We start from the raw sequence: 17,929 nt of genomic DNA, 5'->3' as shown, positions 1-17,929 counted from the left end.
TAACAATGAGACTGAAGAAAGAGAAATTAAGGAGTCAATCCCATTTACAATTGCACCCAAAAGCATAAGATACCTAGGAATAAACCTAACCAAAGATGTAAAGGATCTATACCCTCAAAACTATAGAACACTTCTGAAAGAAATTGAGGAAGACACAAAGAGATGGAAAAATATTCCATGCTCATGGATTGGCAGAATTAATATTGTGAAAATGTCAATGTTACCCAGGGCAATATACACGTTTAATGCAATCCCTATCAAAATACCATGGACTTTCTCCAGAGAGTTAGAACAAATTATTTTAAGATTTGTGTGGAATCAGAAAAGACCCCGAATAGCCAGGGGAATTTTAAAAAAGAAAACCATATCTGGGGGCATCACAATGCCAGATTTCAGGTTGTACTACAAAGCTGTGGTAATCAAGACAGTGTGGTACTGGCACAAAAACAGACACATAGATCAGTGGAACAGAATAGAGAACCCAGAAGTGGACCCTGAACTTTATGGTCAACTAATATTCGATAAAGGAGGAAAGACTATCCATTGGAAGAAAGACAGTCTCTTCAATAAATGGTGCTGGGAAAATTGGACATCCACATGCAGAAGAATGAAACTAGACCACTCTCTTGCACCATACACAAAGATAAACTCAAAATGGATGAAAGATCTAAATGTGAGACAAGATTCCATCAAAATCCTAGAGAAGAACACAGGCAACACCCTTTTTGAACTCGGCCACAGTAACTTCTTGCAAGATACATCCACGAAGGCAAAAGAAACAAAAGCAAAAATGAACTATTGGGACTTCATCAAGATAAGAAGCTTTTGCACAGCAAAGGATACAGTCAACAAAACTCAAAGACAACCTACAGAATGGGAGAAGATATTTGCAAATGACATATCAGATAAAGGGCTAGTTTCCAAGATCTATAAAGAACTTATTAAACTCAACACCAAAGAAACAAACAATCCAATCATGAAATGGGCAAAAGACATGAACAGAAATCTCACAGAGGAAGACATAGACATGGCCAACATGCATATGAGAAAATGCCCTGCATCACTTGCCATCAGGGAAATACAAATCAAAACCACAATGAGATACCACCTCACACTGGTGAGAATGGGGCAAATTAATAAGGCAGGAAACAACAAATGTTGGAGGGGATGCGGAGAAAAGGGAACCCTCTTACACTGTTGGTGGGAATGTGAACTGGTGCAGCCACTCTGGAAAACTGTGTGGAGGTTCCTCAAAGAGTTAAAAATAGACTTGCCCTACGACCCAGCAATTGCACTATTGGGGATTTACCCCAAAGATACAGATGCAGTGAAACGCCGGGACACCTGCACCCCGATGTTTATAGCAGCAATGGCCACGACAGCCAAACTGTGGAAGGAGCCTTGGTGTCCAACGAAAGATGAATGGATAAAGAAGATGTGGTTTATGTATACAATGGAATATTACTCAGCTATTAGAAATGACAAATACCCACCATCTGCTTCAACGTGGATGGAACTGGAGGGTATTATGCTGAGTGAAGTAAGTCAGTCGGAGAAGGACAAACATTATATGTTCTCATTCATTTGGGGAATATAAATAATAGTGAAAGGGAATATAAGGGAAGGGAGAAGAAATGTGTGGGAAATATCAGAAAGGGAGACAGAACGTAAAGACTGCTAACTCTGGGAAACGAACTAGGGGTGGTAGAAGGGGAGGAGGGTCGGGGGTGGGAGTGAATGGGTGACGGGCACTGGGGGTTATTCTGTATGTTAGTAAATTGAACACCAATAAAAAATTCTTAAAAAAAATAAAAGGCTTCAAACCACAGGATGGCTCTTCTCTTGTTAGGGGCAAATGGAGCTGATGACTTTAAGTTGAAGCCAATGTTCATTTACCATTCTCAAAATCCCAGGGCATTTAAGAATTATTCTAAATCTACCATGCCTATGCTCTATTCTATAAATGGATCAACAAAGCCTGGATAACAGCCCATTTGTTTACAAGATGGTTTACTGAATGTTTTAAGCCCACTATTGAGATCTACTGCTTGGTAATATTTCAAAATATTATTACTCACTGCATGCTACAGAGTAATGATTTGTAAAAGAAAGAGCCTATCAATGAGGCAAACTTCACTGTTGCCACTGCCACCCCAACTTTCAGCAGCCATTGAAGCGAAACCCTTCACCAGCAAAAAGATTGACTCACTGAAAGCTCAAATGATGGTAAGCATTTTTCTTAAAGATTTATTTATCTATTTGAGAGAGAGTGAGTGTGCAAGAGGTAGGGGCAGAAGAAGAGGGTCTTAACCAGACTCTGCACTGAGAGCAAAGTCTGATGCAGAGCTCAATCTCACAATCCTGAGATCATGACCTGAGCCAAAACCAAGAGCTGGAGGCTTAACCAACTGCACCACCCAAAGGCCCCAGTTGTTAACATTTTTGGCAATAACATATCTTTTAATTAAGGTATATACATTGTATTTTTAGACATAATGCAATGGCACATTTAAGAGACTACACTATAATATAAACATAACTTTTTCATGCACTGTGAAACCAAAAAATTTGACTTGCTTTATTGCAGTGGTTTGGAAACAAACAGACAATATCTCCAAGGTATGCTTGAACACTTAGCTATAATCAAAACGCATTGTGTACATGAATCAAAATTTGACAGCAGATCTGGAAAACCATTAAAGGGAACCAGTGAGCAGTAAGTTGAGAATTCCTAGTCCCTTGGAGCTAAGCTTACCTTCAGAGTATACCACATTATTCTGATTCCCTCTTACTGCATAATTAATAGAGACTTAACCATATCTTGGCTTTCTGTCCCAGGCCAACTCTGCCAGTGTTTATAAACAAAGCGTGGATGAAGGCACATCTGTTTACAACATGGTTTTCTGAGTATTTTAGGCACATTGCTAGGAATTACTGCTCAGGGAAAAAAAATTTCTTTCACAATATTACTGCTCATTGACAATGCAACTGGTCAGCCACAGCTCTGATGGAGGTGTACAAGGACATGAATGTTGTTTTCATAACTGCTAACATAACATCCATTCTGCAGTCCATGGGTCAAGGAATAATTATGAGTTTCAAGTCTTACTACTTAATAACATGACAAGCTGCAGATGCCACAGACAATGATTCCTGTGATGAATCTGGGAAAAATAAATTGAAAACCTGGAAAGGATTCATTATTCTTTGCCATTAAGAACATTCATGATTCATTGGAAAAGGTCAAAATATCAACATTCACAGGAGTTTGAAAGAAGTGGATTCCAACCCTTATTGATGACTTTGAGGAGTTCAAGACTTCAGTGGAGGAAGAAACTGAAGATATGGTGGAAACAGCAAAAGAATTAGAATTAAAAGTGGAGCCTGAAGATGTGACTGAATTCCTGCAATCTTATGATTAAAGTTTTAAAAAAATGAAGAGTTGCTGCTTATGGATAGGCAAAGAAAGTGACTTCTTAAGATGGAATCTACCCCAGTGAAGATTGTTGAAAAGATAACAAAAAGTTTAGAATATTACATAAACTTAGTTGATAAAGCAGTGGCAGCATTACAGAAGAATGAATCCAGTTTCAAAAGAAATTCTATTTTGAGAATAATGCTATCAAAAAACATCACATGCTACAGAGAAATTGTGAACAGAAGAGCCAATCAGTGGGACAAACTTCACTGTTATCTTATTTTAGAAGTTGCCACAGCCACTCCATACTTAAGTACCAGCACCCTGGTCAGCAACCATTCACATTGAGGTAAGACCCTCCTCACCAACAAAAAGATTTTGACTTGCTGAAAGCTGAGATTATAGGATTTTTTTTTGCAATATTATTTTTTACATTAAGGTATGTGCATTGTTTTTAAAGATGTAATACTACTGAACATTTAATAAACTACAGTGAAGTGTAAACATAAATTTCATTATGAGCTGGAAAATCAGAAAATTCATTTGGCTTATTTTATTGTGATGGTCTAGAATCAAACCCTTAATATCTCTGAGGTATGCCTATATTTCAAAAACAGAATAAATAATACCAACTACTGCAAAAAAGGACTAAAAACTATCTACTAGATTTAGTGACAGAACCACTGATGACTTTGGATAGCAGCATCAATGGAATGATAGAAGCAGAAATAAATTTTCAATTACAGGCTAACTGGATATTTTGGCTTCACTTCCAGGCCACCATAATAAAGCAAGTATTACAATAAAGCTACCAAAAAACTTGGATCCTTATATTAAAGGGGGATCTTAGGGCTTTTTCTTCTTTTTTAAAGACTGGAAGCTGAGCATACTTAAATTATATGAGATAGAATCAGTAGTGAGGAATCAAATTTAGACAATTTCTAGAGCTTTGTATCCCATAGGATAAAGATGTAGGACCCAGCATAGGCAAACAGATCAGCCTTATAATGGTAATTCTCCTTCTACTACCACTAGAGGAAAGATGGGTAGAATTCAACTATATTTATAAATAGGGGGCAATAACTAAGGAATAGTTACAACTTCTCTATAAATAAGAAAATGAAATAGTTCGCTAAGATTGAATAGAAAGCTAATAAAATAAAAAGTCAAGATACGTGAGATTTAAATTAGCCACTTTGACCAAAAGAAAAACAGAGAAGAGTTTTAAGAAGCACTGCAGGGTTATGAGTTTAGAGACAATGGATTTCTAATAGCACTAATAGTCTGATTCTGTGATCTCCTGTGCAGCACTTGCCCAAGCCAAAATTGAGGGACTACGATTTACCCATGGTTTGTATTTTGGAGGGCACACAAACAAAAAAAAAATAAAAGGGCAAATAATTTAAAGGTATTGGCAATAGAACATTTAAATAAAGTGGATAAGGTAGAAAGGCTGAAAAAGTTAAAAAAAAAAAAAAGAAAGCAAGGTCTTGATGGAGGAGAATCGAGTGGAAGTCTAAGTGATGCCAAGTAAAAGTATGATGGCAACAGTGTAGTGATGAACATGAGAAAATGAAGGCTAACATAATATAGATGACATTAGAGAAGTCATTTTACCCACTGTAGGGCCAACCCAACTATTATAATATTATGCATACATGTTTATTCATGAAGAATTGTAAATAGGATCAATTTTATATAATTATTAATTCTTAAATACTTTTAAATACATTAATACTTGATTTACAAAGTTTAATTCTTACTAACTCGGGTTACTATTTTATTTTATTTTTTTTTTATTTTATTTATTATAGTCACAGAGAGAGAGAGAGGCAGAGACACAGGCAGAGGGAGAAGCAGGCTCCATGCACCCAGAGCCCGACGTGGGATTCGATCCCGGGTCTCCAGGATGGTGCCCTGGGCCAAAGGCAGGCGCCAAACCACTGCGCCACCCAGGGATCCCGGGTTACTATTTTAAAAAATCAAAATGCCCTGTTCACATGGAAAATTGCAAAATATTTCAATAATGATATATCAATTCGAATAAAGAAGAAAGTTAAAAATCACTGGTCTAGGTCAACCTGTTCATTTTACAGAAAAGGAAACAGAATTCTAGAAGTGATTTACCCAAATTCAGCAATTTGCCATAGCAACAGAACTTTAAAAATAAATAGAACTTTCTACAGAAAATGGTTTTTCTATATTGAAAAATAACTCACTTTACCCTTCTAAATAGAAATATTTCATAATTATCAACCTTTCTTTTAAGAATCTAAGAATATCTACCACAAATACTGTGTATACACCATGCTTAAAACTTACTGTGTTCATTACGCTTAAAAATTAATAAATTATGCAATTCTAAGTCCTTAAAGACCTTAATTTACAATCTCTATGAATTTCTTTGCCAAACGTTATCAAAGAAAAATTGATATGCTGAATCAGTATAGATGATATATTTTATTTACACTGCTGATTGAAGTTATTCCATTTCTTTTATAATCTTCCTCAACACAGCACTACAGAGAGCCATTACTAGAAAAGATGAATTTGGCAAGTGAGATGAATCCTATTTGTCTTACCAGCAGCTTAACCACTCAATTGGTATATTAAAAAACAAACAAACAAAACAAATCTCACATAGTTTTCAGCTATGTGCTATAAAAACAACAGAATAGGAACTATCCATACTCCTATGTATAGACTACATAATAGAAGCTCAATAAATACCTGTTTATAGCAAAGAGGGAGTCATTTCAGTCTTCTGATCAAAGCAAGTATTTTTATTTATTCACAATGCTACACCTAAGGATTAAAAACATTATCATACCTTACCCTTCCTCAAGGAATTTTAAATCTGGCTGTGAATATGAGACAGATAGGCAATATATATAACCACTAACGAGTAACTGTTTTTCAAACGTAGGCCAATAAAGTACATCTCCGGGAAATGGATAGTGAAAGTTCTATCTAATCCACCAATGATACCACTATCAAAATATTTTACAATCGTTTTGTAGTTTCCCTCTGTCAGTTTCACCAGGTCATTATCAAATCTCATTTTAGGGACACCTGGGTGGCTGAGTGGTTGAGTGTCTGCTTTCAGCTCAGGGAATGATCCTAGGTCTGGGGATCAAGTCCCACAACTAGCTCCCTGTAAGGAGCCTGCTTCTCCCTCTGCCTATGTCTCTGCCTCTCTCTGTGTCTCTCATGAATAAATAAAATCTTTAAGAAGTAAATAAATAAAAGTTTGTTTTAAAAAACTTCATTTTGGGACACCTGGATGGCTCAGTGGTTAAGCTCTGCTTTTGGCTCACAGCATGATCCTGGAGTTCTGAGATGGAGTCCCACATTGGGCTCCCTGAGCGGAGCCTGCTCCTCTGCCTATGTCTCTGCCTCTCTCTCTGTGTGTCTCTCATGAATAAATAAATAAAATATCTTTTAAATATCATTTTAAGCCAAAAATTGCACTATTTCATTTATTCCCCAAAGTCAAACTCACATTTTTAAAGTTAGTTCTCAAAAATCCAACCTCAGGGGATGAGGTTTCTCCACTTACTTCTTCTCAAAAGAAGTTTTATTTAAAAATAAAACCTGGGCAGCCCAGGTGGCTCAGCGGTTTAGTGCCGCCTTCAGCCCAGGGTGTGATCCTTGGGACCCGGGATCAAGTCCCACTTTGGGCTTCCTGCATGGAGCCTGCTTCTCCCTCTGCCTGTGTCTCTGCCTCTCTCTCTCTCTCTCTGTGTGTCTCTCATGAATAAATAAATAAAATCATTAAAAATAAGAATAAAACTTAATCGTCATTATTTGTAGGTACTATGTCTACAAATACTCCTAAACTCACTAAAACTATTTTCAAACCCAAAACCAATGCAACACTTTTCACATCACTCACAGACATGCAGAGTGACAAAAAATTTTGAATCATGCAATGTTGAGGTCAAATAGCATTTTGGGTTTTTGGGGGTTTTTAAAAAAGATTTTATTTATCTATTCATGAGAGACACAGACAGAAAAAGGCAGAGACACAGGCAGAGGGAGAAACAGGCTCCATGCAGGGAGCCCAATGCGGGACTCGATCCCGGGACTCCGGGACCACGCCCCGAGCTGAAGGCAGATGCTCAGGCGCTGAATCACCCAGGCGTCCCATTAATACATATTAAATAAGGTAACTTTTAACAGAAACACACATAAAACAAGGTTATATATTGATAGATTGACAAAAATGTTGACCAGAGGCTCACAGGAATGTAACCTGGTATTTCTCCTAGGAGCAATGGTTCAGTATTCACTAATTCAGTGTTCATGGTAACTTTATAAAACACAACTACCCCAAGTAATAAGAATCAACTTTACTTTGAATGTGACAACTTTATGTGCTAAAACTTAAGTCACATGATAGGGCAATAGAGTTCAGTCATCAAAATGAGCTACCACTTCCCAACACAGCATTATTCCATGAAAATGATAAATGTCAAATAAATGGTTCAGAAAATTAGGTGCTAAAGTCTTTTTTACGGTAAAGACTCCTATAGTTCAATAGTCCTCCCTAACCAAGACAAAGATAAACCATTTTCCTGTCATTAGCTGGAACACATAGAGGCAGGCATCAGAAGCTTAAGCACAAAGTCATCCAAGTCAGAGAAGAAAAAGGTTCAAAATGGACAGCAGAACATGGTCTTGGTGGAACAAGAAACCAAAATATTAAGTCTGTGTCCTGATGGGCCAGAGTTCTTTAAAGGGTCTAAGAGTGGACTTACCACCAGTGAACAAAGAAGGTAAATCTTTTTGTTTCTTTAAGATTTTATTTATTTAGCAAGAGAGTGTGTGGACATATGCATGGGTAGGAGGTAGAGAGGGAGTGAGAGAATTCCAAGCAGACAACCCACTGAGCGCAGAGCCTGATGCAGGGCTTACTCTCCTAACCCTGAGATCACGACCCAAGCTGAAATTAAGAATGGAAGCCCAAGGGCAACCCTGGTGGCGCAGCAGTTTAGCGCCACCTGCAGCCCAGGGTGTGATCCTGGAGACCCGGGATCGAGTCCCACGTCCCGGCTCCCTGCATGGAGCCTGCTTCTCCCTCTGCCTGTGTCTCTGCCTCTCTCTCTCTCTCTGTGTCTCTCATGAATAAATAAATAAAATATTAAAAAAAAAAAGAATGGAGGCCCAACCAAGCCACCCACATGTCCTGAGAAGGTGAATCTTAAATGGATAAGATTTCAATTTCCCACTGTATTCATACTTCTAAATTTTAGAGGTATCAAATCCTTTTCATGGTTTCCCTCTGAAAATTTATTTTACTCCATCATGACAGTTTAATTCTGTCAACTTAGGTAGGCTGCAATACCCAGATATTTGGTCAAATGCCATACTAGATCTGTGAAGGTAATTTTTGGACAGGAATAACATTTAGATCAGTAGACTCTAACTAATCCAGATTGCCCTCATGATGCGGGTAAGCCACATCCAAGCAATTGAAGGTCTTAAGAAAAACCCTGACTTCTTCTGAGAGTTTAATTCCACCAGCTAACTGACTTCAGATTCAAACTGCAACTCTTTCCTGTCTCCAGCCTGCCAGAGACCTCTACCTAGATTTTGAACTTGCCAGCATCCACAATTGTAAGCCAATTCCTTAAAATCAGTCAATCTCTCACTCTCTCTATATATATATATATAAATATACACAATTGGCTCAGTTTCTCTAGAGAAACGTAACACACCAACATAAATTTCAAAATGCAAATACAATATTGAAGTAAACAGAATCCAAGTCCTCTACACTCTATAAAGACAGAGATCTATTTTCAGTTCATTGACAATACTTGGTACATAACATAAATATGATACTTGATGAATGAATATTAACATACACATATTTCTTAACAATAACTTCTATTGATTACTCTGTTTCAGGCACTATGCTGGGGGGTGTTTTATCTTTGTTCAGTGTTTTATTCCCCCACAACATCCCTTCAAGAGAGTAATTTTAAGTTCCCATTATATAGATAAGGAAACAGGTTCAGAGTTTAGGTCGGTCGCCCACAGTCACCATAATGGGCAAAGTGACCAAAATTCAAATAAAGGTATGGGGCCCCTGGGCGGCTCAGCTGGTTAAACGTCTAGCTCTTGATCTCATCTCAGGTGTTCATCTCAGGGTCATGAGTTCAAGCCCTGCACTGGGCTCCATGCTGGGCATGAAGCCTACTTTAAAAAAAAAAGTGAATAACATAAAATTCAAAGGTGTATGTGATTCTTCAAACTTGAAAGGCAATTTAGAATAACAAAATCAATAAACAATGAGAGGTACAAATAAAGTACAATGAGACTAAATCCCAGAATGTACAGGTAAATTGAAGGCAAATTAATAAAAACTTGTATTTTCACAGTGAAAAGTAAAGTCTGGATCTCATTAGAATAAGGGGTAGTACTAATGGAACATAAAACTAGTTAAGATTCTTTTAACTCTCACCGCCACCCCCCACCCCCCTATGGCTCAGTTGGTTAAGCATCTGCCTTCTGCTCAGGTCATAATCTCCTCCTCCTGCGAGGCAGCCCTGAATTGTACTTCCTGGTCAGCAGGGAGTCTGCTTCTCTCTCTCTCCCTCTACCCCTCCCCGCTGCTCATTCTCTCTCTCTCTCTCAAATAAATAAATATTTATTTATTTACTTACTTATTTAGGATTTTATTTCTTTATTCATGAGAGACACACACAGAGAGAGAGAGAGAGAGAGAGGCAGAGATACAGGCAGAGGGAGAAGCAGGTTCCATGCAGGGAGCCCGATGTGGACTCCATCCCAGGACTCCAGGATCACGCCCTGGGCCGGAGCCGGGGTCAAATCCCTGAGCCACGGGGGCTGCCCTAAATAAACTTTTTTAAAAAAGAAAATCATTTAACTAAACTTACCTTACCAAAAAATAAATAAATAAATAAACTTACCTTACCGTTATATACATACCCTCCTAATGCTGGTGTCACTAAGATACATGCATTCACTCCTATAAAATACACTTGATGTCCGGATCTCCGTCACCCAGTCTGCCCTCTCGCTGCTGTTCCCACGGTCGTGGTCATCATCCTGAAATTCTTTATCAGCTTTCAGGACGCTCAGAAAATAATCTGTGATCACAGACCGTGCATGAATGGTTCGGCTTGATTTAAACATTTTTAAGTGGGTATACACACTCATCTTCACGCAAGGCACAGTACCAGAGAAGTGCGAAACAGGGACCAGACACGCACGGTCATGAAGCCGGATCCCCACAGTGGTCGTGCCGTCACCCCCGCTAAGCAGGGTTACTCACTGACAGCCGCCGGATGGGCGGGGCGGCACCCCACGGCCTCGCATCTGCCACCCACCGTGCGGGTAGGCGCTGAGGAGGTCACAAACAGCACCTCGAGCCCGCCCGCCGGTGCCGTCCTGGGAGGGAAGACCGGAAAACACGTCGGTGCGTGCGGCTCACCGGCCCGGCCACTCGCGGCCCAACCGCGTCCGCGTCCACCTGAGGAAGCGGGGCCGCCCGCCGTGCTCCTCAGGCCGCCTCAGGGAGAGCCTCGGGGGCAGGACCTCCTTTTCCAGACGACCCAACCTCGATCTTTGGAAGGCAGCGCCTCTCTCTTCTAACGGTTCCCCCACAGCTCCGACCTCGGAACCCCGGAGCGCAGAGGCTGCCCAGGAGTCCCCCGGTGAGAGGGCAGGTAACGGGCGTCCGCACCGCTGAGGGGCATTCGGGGGCGGCAGGCGCCGGGCGGGCGGGGCGGGGCGGGGCGGCCACGGCTCTGCCCTTACCGTCTGCGCCGCTGGGAGGCGGCCTCCCGGGCACCCCCGCCCCACACGAGCCCCGGGCCCTCAGGTCCCCGCCCGTTGGGGCGCCCCTCGCCCGCCCGCACCCCGCTCCGCGCCGCCCTGAAGCGTGGGCCTTCCCCTCACCAAGGACTATTTGGGGCGCTGGCGGCGGCGGCGGGGCTGCAAGTGGACCAGGCGGCGGCGGGGCTGCAGGCCCGGGGGGTCACGCGGCAGCTGGGAAGCCGACAAAGAACCAACAGGCGGGCGCCGCCGAGGCGAGGCGAGGCCGACGACACCGCACGCGCCAGGCCAAGCGAGGGAAGGCAGGACGGCGTGAGCTCCCACACATCTGGTTTGCGCAGGCGCGCTGGATGCAAAGGGCATCCCTCCCCTCCCCCCTGTTCATCTTTTCCCCTTGCCCCGCCCCTTCCGCTCAGAAACATGCTAAGCTCCGCCCATGTCCCCACTCCTTCCGCTCAACCCAAGCCTCACACTCGTTTGCTGCCGTTTGACACCCGCCTCCCTGCAGATCACACCCGTTAGCCCTCATCCCTGTGCACCTGAGCTCAGTGTCTTACCCTTCCCAAGCTGCCCTCTCCCCTGTTCTCCCTGCCCAGTCCTCCAACCCCGCGCACAGTATGTCTTAATTTTCTGCTCGGTAAGGCAAAAGATTCAACACCCTTCACTTAACTTCCCTTTGTCTTTCTGTCCTCGGCACTTGTACCTCTCAACGAGCATTACTTCTCATTGGCAGAGTTTGTAACATTTATATTCTGTTCTCTAATGTTAGCTACATTTTCCATACTTTTGTCTATAATTTAATTCCCAACATTGAAAACCAAAGAAGAATTACCTCTAGTGCACTGATAATATAAAAAAAAACATTCGTGACAGGATCAAATAAGAGTGTGGACCTAGTGGAGAAGGTGGCATCACTACACTTGTAGCTCTGGAAGGAAAAATGGAATATACTGAGGTTTTTTAAATGTAATACTGTAATAAACCTGTTTCAGTCTCTAAGAAGATCTGATTTCTTCACACTATTTCCTTTTCAAGCCTATTGCATTCTAGGATTTCCTATGATTGCCCAACTCCTTCAACCTAATTATCTTCCTCTTTTTTAGATGCCTATTTCATTTTCCTGTAGTATACCCTTAAACAGTTCTTTTAGGAGTGATCTATAAGTGATAAATTTCCTCAGTCCTTGGAAGTAAAAAAAGACAACTTTAGTCTGCTCCTCACTTAAATGCTAATTTGCCTGGCTATAAAATTCGAGGCTCAAACTCATTGTCCCCCAGAAATTTTAAAGGCATTATTCCCTTGTGTTCTAGTATATAGTGTAACTGATAAGAAGTGTGATGCCAATATTGTTCTCAACTTCTGATTTATTTTTCTTTTTGGAATCTTTTTAGGACTCTTTTATCTTTGGACTTGTGAAGTTTCTCCAAGATATGGCTATCATTCAAATGGATTAGCACAGGGTGAGACCTTTCTATTTGAAGACATGGAGCTTTCCTTTCTGGGAGATCTACTTTTTCTCTACTCTCAATCTGAAACTCCTATTAGATGTATGTTGGCTCTTCTTTGTGGGTCATCTCTGCATTTCAATATTTCTTTTTGTCCTCTTGCTCTACATTCTGAGAAATTCCCTTGACTTTTTTCTCTAGCCTTTCTGTTGAGTTTTCCATTTTAGAATTATATTTCCAATACTTATTACTTATTTGGGTTTTTAAGTAATCTCTCCACCTACTGTGGGGCTCAAATTCATGACCCTGAGATCAAGGGTCACATGCTCTTCTGACTGAGCCAGCCAGGCACCCCTATATGGGGTATTTTTTAAGAGTCTCCTATTTATATTTTATAGATGCACTGTCTCCTCAAATTTCTCTGAGAATATTAATTTTAACTTTTTATTTTTTAAAGATTTTATTTATTTATTCATAGAGATGCAGAGAGAGAGAGAGAGAGAGAGGCAGAGACACAGGCAGAGGGAGAAGCAGGCTCCATGCAGAGAGCCGGACGTGGGACTCCATCCAGGGTCTCCAGATCACGCCCTGGGCTGCAGGCGGCGCTAAACCGCTGCGCCACCGGGGCTGCCCAATTTTAACTTTTTAAAAAGTTCACCACTGTTCCCTGAACTATTTCTGTTCTCCTAGGGTGAAGTCTTCTTCATTTTGGCTCTGTTGGTTTTGTGCAACTATCTTATGGCCCTTGGTTGTCCTTTTGTGTTTTTTTTTCCTTTTGTGTTTTTGAATATGAGGAGCCAGATGAATTACTTGGGTTCTTTTCTATCACCAATCTCTTTCCAGAATGAAAATGCTGATTATGTGATCTGTATGTGCAGGCTGACTACTTCAACAGGCAGGCAGGAAGACTTCCTCTCTCACCCCCATGCTAAAGCTTCCTTTTTTTTTTTTTAAGATTTTATTTATTTATTCATGAGACACACAGAGAGAGAGAGAGAGAGAGAGAGAGGCAGAGACATAAGCAGAAGGAGAAGCAGGCTCTACACGGGCCCTGATGTGGGACTCGACCCTGGGATTCTGGGTTCATGCCCGAAGCCAAAGGCCAATACTCAACCACTGAGCCACCCAGGTGTCCCAAGTGCATAAGGTTCTACTCTGGGCTTTTAACTACTGCCATCCCAGGACATAACTTGGTTTCTTTAGAAGAGTTCTCTAGCTACTGCCTAGGACAAACACTGCCAAAATATGCACAAAGTTGAGGGAAGAGAAGAGAAGCAGCTGATCCACACATACCTCCTACACACTGTTTTCCATCAGTTACCTTGAACTTGTGCCTTTCTTCCCACTCTAGGTCTTTGTAGCCAATCATTTAAGTATCTGAGATCATTTAAATGGAAGGCATCTCTCTTTTCCCCTGCAGCTTCTTGTGTACTTGAAGCTGTGGCTCCTTCTTCTCTGCTTTACCAATCAATTTTGTTGATTTGCCTTCAATCTTAGAGAAGCTCACCAAAACTTGATTTGCTAATATAGCCCTGCTCTTCCACCTCTACTTTCACTCATGGATTGATTTCCTCTTATACTTCTTTACTATCATTGTAATGGAAGGAAGAAATATTGGTAAACATGGGAGCTTTTCATCTGCCTCAAAGTGAATGTCCCACTTGAGCCATTGGGATTTACTAAATGTCATGGGAAGCCACTAAGGGCTCTAACCAGGGACAATCGCCCTGGCTGTTCTGTGGAGATATATAGAGTGAGAAATCATTGCAGTAATTGATACCCACTAGCCACATGTGCTATACAATATCTACTAGCTTTCTGTGCCTTCTGAGCCCTTGGAATGTGGCAAATACCACTAAAGAACAGAATTTTTCATATTATTGAATTTGAATTTGAATATTACTTAATTTTAATTTTATACCTGATTAATTTATTAGAGAACTTCTATATTGGTAAGACTGTGGGCATTTCAGTCTACTTTTTCAGCTATACATTTTATGAAATCTAAATATAGTGGAAGTATTTTGGATGAAAACTAGCTTCCAAATTGAACTGTGACTGTTACTGCCAAGTACAAAAATTTGGTGCCTTAGGCTGTTCAGGCTGTTATAACAAAGTACTGCAGGCTGGGAGGCTTAAGTAACAAACATTTTTTCCTTATGGTCCTAGAGGCTGGGAAGTCCAATATCAAGGCATAGGCAGATTTGGTGTCTGGTGAAAGCTCACTTCCTGGTTCATGGAAAGCTGTCAGACCGTGTCTACACAGGGGAGAAAGGGGATGGGAACTCTCTGGGATCTCTTCTATAAAGGTATGGATCCCATTCATGAGGACTCTACCCTCATAAGCTAATCACTTTCCAGAGGCCCCACCTTCAAATATCATCTCATTAAGAGTCAGGATTTCAACATATGAAACTGAGGGAGGGGAATGCAAGCATTCAGTCCACTGCATTTAGTAAGAAAAAATAATGCAAATATATCATTAATAAAGTTTTTATATTGATTACATATTTGATGTGATACAATTTTAGATATATTTGGTTTAAAATACACTATAAATATTAATTATAGCCATTTCTTTTTAGTTCTTTTAACATGGCTGCTAGAAGGTTTAAAATTATAAATAGAATTCACACATTTCTCTTGGACAGCTCTGCTCTAGAATCTTACCCTGAACAGTTCAGGCCCCATATAAAAGTACCTGGCTGGGACACCTAGGTGGCTCAGCGTTTGGGCATCTGCCTTTGATCTTGGGATCCTGGGATCAAGTCCCGCATCAGGCTCCTTACGGGGCCTGCTTCTTCTTCTGCCTATGTCTCTGCCCCTCTCTGTGTGTCTCTCATGAATAAATAAAATCTTTAAAACAAATAAAAAAATAAAAGTACCTGGCCACTTCCCTAACCTCATCTTCCTGTCTCCACTCTCTCCTTTATTGCTCATGTCCAATCCGCACTAGCCTCTTGAATCCATTTAGCTTCTTCTGTCTTGCTTGCTGGTCCCTCCCTGGAAAATCTCCCCAACACATTCTCACAGCTCGCTACCTTAAATCATTAAGTCCCTGGACTACTTGCAAAAAACACCCCTAACCTTACTCCCAACTGTTCTCTTTCCCCTTCTCTGCTTGACTTTCTTCATGGCCCGTAAGCACCATTTGAACTTACACATTTTGTTTGTTCATTGTACATCTCTTTGGCTAGGAGGTAAGTGTTGTGATGGCAGGAGTTCTGTCTGACTTGCTTACCAGAAAGCACTCCAAAAAGCACTTTACACATAGTGGGTACCCAGTAAAAGTTTGTTGAATGAATGAAAGCTCACACCTCTGTGCTCTTTTTCTTTCTTTACTAAAGACATTGTCTGGAGAGAGTGGAGGATTAAATACTGAGAGGAATTATACCCTCTCCCACACAGCAGACGCTGTTAAATAGGCAAGGGACATACTGGATTGTGAAAAGAGGGAATGAATGCATGGTGGGAATTTAAACATTGGTCATCTCTTTACAGCCGTAAGATTAACTGCGGGAGAACACAACCCGATGCAGTCTATTAATGTATAATTGCTCCCAGATGTTTCTCTCCTTCTATGGACCAAAGAGGACTCTAGCTTTGCCTACTCAATTTCTTTCCCTCTATCACCCTCCAAGAGGGTCAGAAACACTCTTTTGAAGATACTGTTGGGAGCAATCTTCTGAAGAGTTGAAAAGAAAGGAGTGTGAACAGTTACACTTTGTAACACAGAAGGAAAAAAGGAGAATTTTGAGAAGGATTGCTATAGTCTATGAGTCCCCTTTTGGATATCTGAAAAATTGAAATGGAAAACTTGAAATTTTGAATTTTTTTCAAATTCTAGGTCTCAACTGACATATCTGAGCCTGGACCACATGGTTGATGACTATAAAAGTTATGTATGTTTAGACCTTTATATTAAACACAAATAAATATAAGTTATAAAAAGCAAAGGCTGTCAGATTAGATTTTTTAAAAAACCCAACTATATATTGTCTAAAAGATGAAGATATAGGGCACCTGGCTTGGTTCAGCGTCTGCCTTCAGCTTGGGTCATGATCCCAGGGTCCTGGGATCAAGCCCCTCATGCAAATAGTGATTAGAGAAAACTGGAGTGACTATACTGTTAGACAAAGTAAATATCAGAACAAGGAATATTAGCACAGATTAAGGGAGAACAGATCATAAGAGGATGTAAATGTGTATGCATTAATAACAAAATTTCAAAATATTTGAAGAAAAAACTGAAGGAACCAAAAGGAAAAATAAACAAAGCTGAAAATATAGTTGGTGGGGTACCAGGCTGGCTCAGTAGACAGAGCATGCAACTCTTATCTTGGGGTCATGAGTTCAAGCCCCACATTAGACATAGAGTTTGCTTTTAATAAATGAATAAACAAACAAATAAGTAAATAAAATATAGTTAGAGAATTCAAAAATCCTCTCTCAATAGCTGATAAAACAGACAATGTGATCACCACCATCACATTGAAGTAATTGACATTTATAGAACTCTCCACTTAACCATACTCAAACACACACTTCTTTTCAAGTGTACATACAATATATTCCAAGACAGAACATATTCAATGCCATAAAACAAGTCACAATAAGTTAAGAGGATTGAATTCAGGCACAGTATATTCTTTGACTACAATGGAATTAAGTTATAAATCAAAACCAGAAAGGTACCTGAAAAAAATCCTTAAGTGTTTGAAAATTAAACAACACACTTCCAAGTAACCCATTGTGAAAGAAGAAACCACAAGGGAAATTAGAAAATATTTACAACTGAATAAAAATTAAAACGCAACACACCAAACTTTGTGGGATACAGCTGAAGCAGTACTCAGAGGGAAATTTTTGGCATTAAATGCATATATCAGAAAGGACGAAGATACATGAAAAGATGCTGAACATCACTAATTACTGGGAAATGCAAATGAAAACCACAATGAGAGGCACCTGGCTGGCTCAGTTGGTAAAACATGACTCCATCTAGGTGTTAGACTCCCATTTTGAGTATTCTTAAAAATAAAATCTCAAAAAAAAAACCCACAATGAGATAGCTCCTCACACCCATTAAAATAGCTATCATCGAGAAGACAAAAGAAAATAAGTGTTGGTGAGGATGTGGAGAAAGGGAACCTTGTGCACTGGTGGTGGGAATGTAAATTGGTTTAGCCACCATGGAATTAAAATACAACTACCACATGATCCAGCAATCCTACTTCTGGGTATTTACCCAAATGAAATG

At 40.4% G+C, this 17,929-nt stretch overlaps 1 protein-coding gene and 2 long non-coding RNA genes across 27 annotated transcripts in view; 2 read left to right on the top strand and 1 right to left on the bottom strand.

Moving 5' to 3' along the window:
* Positions 1 to 5,594, top strand: part of LOC140640410 (uncharacterized) — a 41,248-nt gene extending 35,654 nt beyond the window's left edge. Inside the window, exon 3 of the long non-coding RNA XR_012037138.1 lies at positions 5,233 to 5,594. This is a non-coding gene — a long non-coding RNA (uncharacterized lncRNA). The remainder of the gene's footprint in view (positions 1 to 5,232) is intronic.
* LOC140640409 (uncharacterized) overlaps positions 1 to 11,535 on the bottom strand; it is a 29,659-nt gene extending 18,124 nt beyond the window's left edge. The window contains exons 1-2 of one of the 12 annotated variants that reach the window (XR_012037128.1): positions 11,348 to 11,535; positions 10,376 to 10,837 (exon numbers count right to left, since the gene is read on the bottom strand). This is a non-coding gene — a long non-coding RNA (uncharacterized lncRNA). Of the gene's footprint in view, positions 1 to 10,356; positions 11,156 to 11,347 lie in introns of those variants that run through there. The other 11 variants (XR_012037135.1, XR_012037134.1, XR_012037136.1 and 8 more) reach the window with 11 other exon arrangements.
* Positions 10,866 to 17,929, top strand: part of BTBD7 (BTB domain containing 7) — a 110,002-nt gene continuing 102,938 nt past the window's right edge. For 2 of the 14 annotated variants that reach the window (XM_072839752.1, XM_072839737.1), the window contains exons 1-3: positions 10,869 to 11,115; positions 12,616 to 12,684; positions 14,839 to 14,978. The gene's annotated coding sequence lies outside the window, so the exon portion shown is untranslated. Of the gene's footprint in view, positions 11,116 to 11,351; positions 11,556 to 11,576; positions 11,862 to 12,615; positions 12,685 to 14,838; positions 14,979 to 17,929 lie in introns of those variants that run through there. The other 12 variants (XM_072839743.1, XM_072839738.1, XM_072839753.1 and 9 more) reach the window with 12 other exon arrangements.

The sequence above is a fragment of the Canis lupus genome, chromosome 9, assembly GCF_048164855.1.
Source record: "Canis lupus baileyi chromosome 9, mCanLup2.hap1, whole genome shotgun sequence".
Classification (NCBI taxonomy): domain Eukaryota; kingdom Metazoa; phylum Chordata; class Mammalia; order Carnivora; family Canidae; genus Canis; species Canis lupus.
This window is presented reverse-complemented; position numbering and strand designations above follow the sequence as displayed.